Here is a 6,389-nt window from a genome sequence, read left to right as displayed (position 1 = left end):
TGTATAATTGTCATTATAACTAATATTATAACTTTTTAAATCTTCATCATTATTCAAAACATTTCTTCAGGATGGCTTGAGTGCAATTATCATTCTAAGGTTCTTGCTATTAATTTACAAAGTACATTTTTTAAAAAGCTTTATCAACTTGCCTTCTAACTAGCTCTTTATTCCCACATGTTAATGTGGTGTTCCTGTGTTCTTTAATTCAGAATCTCACTTTATATCTTTACAGATTTGCATCTACACTTCTATTTCCTGAGAAGTCTCTTGTTTCTTTGCACACACCTCTCTGTTTCTTCTTCTCCATTCCTGAGCTATGGCCTTTAAAAGGAAGCAGAAGCCACTCCCTCCAAGGGGACTCTGAACCTTCTCTACTCACTGTGATCATGATGCTGACCAGACAACTATACAGGTGGGTGGCTATCCTCTGTTGTCTTTGAACTGTGCTGATGTCCAGAACAGCAAATGCCCCACTCAATGGAAACACTTCAGCTGCCACCTTCCCATCATGCTACTTCTCATCCTCCATGGAAGCTGTTTTCTCTGCTGTGTTAATCACTTTGAATCTGCCAATCATAGCCAACTTAAGGGAGGAAGGATTTATTGGGTTGACAATTTCAGAGTTTGTAATCTTAGATTTCTGGTTTCAGTGCAAGGAGATTCATACAGTGTTTTCCTAGTTTTCTTCTTGGTTATGACTATCAGTAGCTCCTGTTGATTTAAAATACATGTGCATTCCTAGTTACTTCAAGGTAGAGATAAGACTACACATAGGGCTCCCCTATGACCTAGCAATCCCACTTTTGGGCATTTATCTGAATGATCACAAACAAGACCATACTAAAGCTACCAACACAACTATTTACCATTATTGCAGCATTATTTACCATAGCTAAGATAAGGAGGATCACATTATCTTTTGTCAGATTCAATTACTGTTTCTTTCTCTTTTCTTTTGTTTTCACTTTACATCTTTCTTTGGCCCTCATTCTGGAAGTATATCATCTGAAGTGCTGCTCTGGCTTTAGCAGGAGTTTCTGTGATGGGTTTCCTATCACTAAAGCTTTAATCCAGTCTGTTGTCCTGTAATGTGTTTGAAATCCAAGCTCTGCATTCAGAAGACATCATCAAGGAAGTAGATTGGGACTCAGGACATCTGGGATATTGTATGAGTCTGGTGATTTTTCAAACTATATACTCGTTTTTATTTAAAATTTTTTTTTTGTGTGTGTTCTGTATTGAATCCAGCATCTTTCACATACTAAGCATGAGCTCCACCACTGAACCCTACCCTCATTTTATTTCCTGTGGGTAGTAATTATAAATCTCTACCTGCAATCTCACAGTGTATATAGAAACAGATGAGCAGTAGAGGTCAAAATGTTCTGAAAATTATAAAACTATATAATAATTTTGAGGTAATACCAAGTATAGCAAATATGCCATTGCACACATACACCCTCTTGTTACCCTTAGATTCAACAAATTCAAACTAGAATCATTTTCTTCTTTGTTAAATTAAATTCTCTCTGTTTGCTTTTTTCTCATATCCATATTCAAACATTACAAACTCCTGATTTTCAGTATGTCGTGTCTAGTATTTTCTTCTTTTACTTTCTTCTCCCAGACAAAACCCTAATGTAAATTTTTCTCAGTTTACACATAGGTAATTATTGTACTCCATTGGCTGATCTTTCCATCTCCAGCCTCTGGATTTCACTCATCCATCTTCAATAGTTTCATTTTGATATTTGAAAAATACTGATGTATTGGATTTTTATTACTGCACCCCTTAATTTCTGTAGGTTACTGACTTAAAAACAACAACAACAACAACAGAATTATATTCTGTTACAGTTCTGTAGACCAGAATTCCAACACAAGCCTTGCTTTCAAATCAAGGTGTTGGCACTGGATAAACATGACCTGGCTTCTGTTCTTCTCTGTTGTCTATAAGGGAGAGTCTGTTTCCTATCTTTCTTTTTTTTATTTTTAAATTTTTTTAATTGTGAAATACTGGAGAGAGGGGTTACAATTACATGTGTAAGGTAATGAGTGCATTTCTTATCAAGCATTGTAGCCTCCTCCTTTGTTTCCCCTTACCATCCTTTCCCATCTACCCCCCACCCCCCACCTCCCGTGCCAAAGTTGTAAACAACCCAGATGCCCCTCAGGAGATGAATGAATCAAGAAAATGTGGTATATATACACAATGGAATTCTATGCCTCCATCAAAAAGAATGACATTGCCCCATTTGTTAGGAAATGGAAAGACTTGGAAAAAACTATATTAAGTGAAGTAAGCGAGGCCCAAAGAAACAAAGGTCCCATGGTTTCCCTTATTTGCAATAACTAGTATATGTCTGAGACAAGCAGAAATGGTCAGATAAGTTGTTAAGCGAAATGAACCCCAAGATAAGGATTCAAATTTTTTTTTCTTTCTTGCAATTGTTTCTAACATATTTATAAGATATTTATTTTTTTTTGGAGGGGGGGTCCCGTCATGGGGCTGAACTCTGGGCCTGGGCGCTGTCCCTCAGCTCTTCAGCTCAAGGCTAGTGCTCTACCACTTGAGCCACAGCGCCGCTTCTGGCTTTTTTCTTTTTGCTTATGTGGTGCTAAGGAATCGAACCCAGGGCCTCAGGCATGCAAGACAAGCGCTCTACCACTGAGCCACCTTCCCAGCCCCTATAAGATATTTCTTTGTTGCTTTATATGTCCTCCCCTCCCCCCCACGGTATAACCCCTGTTTTCACTGTATTTGATGTTGGTATAATTTGTAAAGGAGAAGGGAAGAAACAAATCGTTTAAATAGGGATACAGATGGACCCATTGCAATAATGAGATGTACAAGATGTTATGTCGAAATGTTTCCTATCTTTTTGAACTTTATAGACTATCAACATTTCTCAGCTTACGACCTGGTTTATTCAGCAGAAACTACATGTAGGTGAATTCCTTTCATATCTCTTTGACCAAAGCTGGAACGACCTTTAGGCACTCATGTGCCTAATCTCGTTTTTAGCATATATTCACAGATTCTGGGGATTCCAACATGGACATATTTGCATGTGCAAAGAGATTTTTTTTTTCTGCCTGCCAACTCAATTTATAGAGCTAATTCTAATCATTGTGACATTTTTTATTATGAGATATTCTTCATTATAGCCTATAAAATGTGACGCTTTTATGGAATGCATTTGCAAAGTAAAAGCATTGTACTCTTACATTGTCTCAAATTATACTTCTGATACTTTGTGTATATGCTGGGAGGAGTTTCTGGGCTTAAATTCAGGGCCTTATGCTTGATAGGAATGAGCTCTACTACTCTAGCCACTTAATGAGGGAGGGGACAGCAAAATATTTTTAAACAAAGAAAGAGACCAGATTTTTACTCATGGTGCTAAATGGACTTTTATTTTCCAACTATATTTTTAGCCAATTTCCAATAAAAATAAATAAAAATGAACAATATCTTGTAAATTATCTACATTCTCCTTCAATATCTTAAGGTACACAATTATCAAAGCTGATATTGAACATAAGCAAATTGATACAATTCAGTACTCTAATAAATTCATAGTCAAATAAGTTACTTTAAACTGCATGCAATACAACTTTATGTTCCATAGCATCTTTAGCAGAAACTGTATACCAAAATGGCTCTTCAAACTTAAAAGTGCAATTACGAAGTGCAAAAATAGGGAAAGAGTAAAAACCATATATTACATTAACATGATCAGATTTGCATTAACAGATATGTTTTCAACTTAGTCATTCCTCATTTAAAATAGAAATTGGAACAAAAATAATCAAGTGAGTCAGAGAGAGACATTACTGAATTTATCAGAAAAAAGACACTAGGATTGTATATTTGCTACACAAAAACTGATTTGAAAGCAGATGACAGGTCAATTTAGCTAGCTCTATTCTCAAGGACTCAGATAAAACATAAATCCAAAATTAAGACATAGCACTGTCTGTGTGCTATTTCTCCATTGATCTGTCTCAAGCAAAAGTGAGGACAAAATGTTGTATAAGAGAAACAGTAGTTATACTGCAGCAGAGATGTTTAAAATAGTAGATAAATCTCAGTTTTAAAATTAAATTTTTAGTACCACTTATACTATTTAATGTTGATTTGAGTGTATCCACCGAGATATTCAGTGGTCTTGTGAGACATTGTAAATTATTCATTTTTATTTTTTATATTTTGCACTTAAGATTGTTTTGGTTCAGTGAAGTATATGCAGTCTGTTTGGCACACAGTGAGAAATCCATAACATAGGGAGACAAACCAATGTGAGCCAAAATCTTTTCATTATTTGTAGGAAACACAAATTGATAGCCATATTTTATATGTTTACATCAACATCATTTTCACAAAGATCATCATACTTTTGACCTATATTCACATCCAAAATGCAAGCTGGATCATGACTTTTCACTACTTACTAAGTATTTATAGAGAATGGGGTGTTTTTAAGTTAGGGTGTTGCTAAGTTGTAGAGTGTTTGCCTACCAATTCTGGGCTGTGGGTTCAGCCCCCAGTACCAAAAACAAAAACAACACCAACAACAACAACAAAACCCTCACACTTATAGAAATTTAACTCTAACTTTTTTTCAGAGACTTTTTTAAAGCATTAAAAATTATGACAAAATATCTAAAGCCACTTGCATCAAGTTATAATTTATTTAATATTTATTGGGATGCTTAAGATAGAACGATATAAAAATATTGAGCTATTCATAGCAAATTTTTTGTGAATGATATAAATTAATTGTAGTTGAACTCTAGTGAGATTTTTTCTTTAAAAGTGATCACTGAAAAAAAGCAAATGGATCACAATAGATTCTTTTCCTCCTCCTCTTCTTTCTCCTCCTCCTTCTCCCTCCTCCTCTTTCTCCTCCTCCTTCTCCCTCCTCCTCTTTCTCCTCCTCCTCCTCCCTCCTCCTCTTTCTCCTCCTCCTCCTCCTCCTCCACTTGTTCTCTTTTTTCTTCTTCCTCTTCTCTTAGCAGTACCGGGATTGGAACGTCATGGCTAGCACTCTACCACTCAAGCCACACTTCTACTTCTGGCTCTTTTGCTTATTACTTGGGAATAAGAGTTTCTAGGATTTGTCTGGGTGGGATTCTCAGATCTCAGCCTCCTGAATAGCAAAGATTCTAGGTATAAGCCTGACTTAAAAACAGATACACAGTTGTGTCTACAGAAAAGTATAGGATTCAAAACATGTTTCTACACAACACATTCGACTTCAGCTATAATAAGTAGGAAATAAATATGCTTTTAGGTTTTACTAATTTTAATTTCACTTTATCCTGTTTTTAAGTATCTTGTTTATTCATAAAGTGACAAATGATTGTAAAAACTACTATGCTCAATGGAGCTCATGATTGTGTGAGCATTTGTATATGAATATGCACATGTATACATCATTGTTTTATTTATCTGCTTGCTTCGGTAATGCAAGGGGCAGGGCCAGGAATTTAAGTGGCAGCCATGTGAATGTACCAGGTATGTAAAGCAAGGCTCCATGTGCAGGCAAATCCTGGCACATGACACTACAAAGGTCAGCCTAACAACATGTCAGGCAAAGGTGAAGGAAGATTGGGTCCTCCCTGACCTGGTATGTGATCCAGAGTGACTCTGCCCAGTGGTAAAGCATTTGGTGAGGCAGCTCCCATGAAATCCAAAGGTGAAGACAGCTGCAACTTCCTTATGCAACCACCCAAAATACTCTCAGGAGCTAAGAGCACAAAACAAACCTTAGTACCTTCCCCAAACGTAAACAAATGACAGAAAGGGGCCCTAGTTTCATCTTAGCTACCATAGGAATGGGAGAGCAAGTCTCTACATGTCAGAAGTTTGCAAGTACATTTCGTGTTTGGCAAATAGCATTGTGCTTTAATTTTCCTATTTTTCCCACTTCTGGTGTCAGGATACTCGACTAAGCCTATAACTTTAGGTCCTAGAAAAAGCTACTTACAATACTATTTGTGAGTAAAAAACCCTCCTGAATAGAAAATGAAATAACTGTATTTCAATCTTTAGACAATCTTTAGAACTTTTGTCTAATTACATGTTCAAATAATGAGTCATCCACCAAATTTGTACTCAAATTTAATATTCAGTTCTTTAGCAAATTCCCTCTAAATACTCTAAAGAGAAGCACAAATTTTGTCTTCAAGTAAGGATTCTCTCTCTGATTGTCTGAGCAAGCAACAATTACCCCACATAATCATGTACTGTATAAAAATGAAGTCTCTACAACACATATAACTATAATAAAAGTTTTTACATTTATTTTACTTAAGGAAAATCTGTTTGATAATGACTAGTAGCTACAGGAGTTGTGGTCTAACATAAGAAACAGTCCTGT

This window comes from Dipodomys spectabilis, unplaced genomic scaffold, assembly GCF_019054845.1.
Source record: "Dipodomys spectabilis isolate Male_0828 unplaced genomic scaffold, ASM1905484v1 ptg000043l, whole genome shotgun sequence".
Taxonomy (NCBI): Eukaryota; Metazoa; Chordata; class Mammalia; order Rodentia; family Heteromyidae; genus Dipodomys; species Dipodomys spectabilis.
The sequence above is the reverse complement of the archived record's forward strand: the minus strand, read 5'-3'. Positions refer to the sequence as shown.